The sequence below is a fragment of the Cucumis sativus genome, chromosome 4 (genome assembly GCF_000004075.3).
Source record: "Cucumis sativus cultivar 9930 chromosome 4, Cucumber_9930_V3, whole genome shotgun sequence".
In the NCBI taxonomy this organism is placed as follows: domain Eukaryota; kingdom Viridiplantae; phylum Streptophyta; class Magnoliopsida; order Cucurbitales; family Cucurbitaceae; genus Cucumis; species Cucumis sativus.
Genome location: NC_026658.2, coordinates 6442167 through 6444809, shown reverse-complemented (window position 1 = coordinate 6444809; position 2643 = coordinate 6442167).

Sequence of the window (2643 nt, the reverse complement as noted above, 5' to 3'; positions counted from 1 at the left end):
TTTTCAATGATTACCTTATTGGTTTTTGTGTCCCCAGAATAGGAGTTTTTAAGGTTAGAGATTAACTTCTATATCCGTCATGTGGTAATGTTTTGCACAAATGCTTTGTGAGGGAGAGCTTGAAATATGCAATGCAACAATAACTGAAGGTTGAAAATTCTTTACAGAAATTTCTGTACCATTTCTCTCAAAGTAAATCTACGGTGGTGACATTGTAAACCTTCATTCACCTTGGCATTGGCTTCTTTTATTTATTTGTTTGTTCATTTTTACTTGCGTTGGCCCTGCTTTTCTCAACCATCATTTCTCAAAGTAAATCTACTTTTCTTGTCTTTAGGGTTAGTAACTTTTTTTTAAAGAGAAATAAATAATGAAGAATCCTGGGTTCTTTGGACTTAATAGTAAGTCGCACGTTGGGTGCATTCATACACTATCAATAGAATACCAATTTTGTACCGTTATTATTATTATTATTATTTTAAATTTAAATTTAAATTATTTTGTTATTAATTTATTGGAAAATCCACTTTATAAAAAAGTAAGGTTAGTTGCGAAAATAGGTAATAGTTGCATAAACTTTTAAAATAACTTATATCATTGTATAATTTTTATCATTTGTGTTCAATTTTTGTAAGTATTATGAGTATGATGATCTAATTTTAACACTTTTTGAATTTTAAGTGTTCGGTTGGGCTGATCAATTCAATAGAGGGATTTAAATTTTTACTTCTAGAATATATGTGCCTTAACTTTGGTGGCAACGAATTGTTTTTGTTTATCATACAATGTGACAATTCCAAAGGTGAAAATAGGTAAAGGATACATCCAAAACAAGTGGGAGTTGAACTATTCTAATTCAACTAATCAATTTATCCACCAATATGAGTTCACTTGATCAATTGACATGACATGAATCTATATTATTATTTCTGAAATGTGGTTCTCGGTGTACAATTTCACAGTATTGTCTAATATGCATATATACAAATGTATACTATCTAAATGTACAATTCCAAAACAATTCAATATAAACTTTCAATTTAATCTATTAAATTGTTTTATTTTAATTCGTATATAATTAAATTTTCAATAAATTGCAATGAATTGATGTAAGACTGTTGAGGGGAAAACTTTAAACTAATTGGTAGTTAAGTTAAAGATTCTATTTTGCTTGTTCAAGAACAAAATTCAACATCTTATTCTATTTTGGTCACTAAATTTTTTAAATGGTTTTTCATGGTTTCGAACTCTTTAAAACATTCTGCTTATTCAACTTTTCAATGGAACAATAAACGTTGAAAGATAATTAAGCTTGAATAAATAAATTCAAATTAAAAATTAATTTTGTTATTTTTCTTCCAAATTTAAATCTTATACATATGCTTCCGGACTTCTTCACTTTATTTGTTGGTTTATTGTGTAAATTGAAATATTGAAATAAATTAGAAGAATGACGTTTGGTATAATAAAATAGAATTGACATATTGATGTTTAACATTCATGACAATAGGAAATAAATTTATTAATCGGCCAACGGATCATGTGCTCGTCTTTACATAATCAGTTTTTATATTTTAATATTAATTTTGAGATGTTAGATTACAATAATTAAATAATGTTTTATTTTAAACAAAATCTAGTTGGAGTGAACTCGCTTTGCCTCTGCTTCATAACCAACTAAATTAAGTATTTGAACGTTGCATTTTGTAACTATTTTTACAAAATAGTTTTTATTTCGAACATCAATCATTTCTTTTTTTCAAATATTAAATTTATTTCTAAACTTCAATTATTTCATTTTCTCAAATATTAATTTTCTTTCTAAATTTGAATGATTTTATTTGTCCAAACACTCCAAATGTCAATTTTATTTACAAATTTCAATAATGTTATAAAAACAATTTTTTAAAAGAGGAAAAAAAACCTAACTAAGATAAAACCCTAACTTATTTTCTAGCTGTCGTTTGTTACCTAACTAAGTATTTAGAAAAAAAATGCAATAAAATCGGTGATTTAAATTTCCTCTCTTAACAATATTCCATGAAACATATATTGTTTTTTACTTTTCATTTTTGATGTAATTTTAAATGCACATTTATATTATAAAAATCATATGAAAATTTTCGATATTTCCTTTATTGCTACAAATGTAGATTTTTAGTGTGTTTATTATGTAGTGCTCGGTGCCCCCTATTAAAAAGTCCTAGATTCATCACTGATGACAAAGTAAAATAAACTAGAAAAATAAAGAACTAATGTCTTGAATCAATTTCATGTGTTTGATCCTGGATCATCCCGTTAAACCAACTGTTTCGCTTGCACTTAGACAAACAGTAGGAAAATATACACTATTATGCGATACAGAAAGATATAGTGAGTATCTCGCATGTTGTGAACATGTTCAATGACATATCGCCTAGACCAAAATATAAACTCAACACACTTCACATACTTAGTTCGAGTCTATAAGGGAAAACAAGGAAAATAGCTTGAGGTCTGAGTGAAGAAGATGAATGAATACTTTACAGAAGGGGAATGGATTCTCTCTAGGGTTTGGCCCATTCAAGCATACGACTGGTCCATGTAGACATTTTACTTCTCTCGAAGTCGGCCTCTTCTCTTGGTGAGGATGAAGTCTTTTTA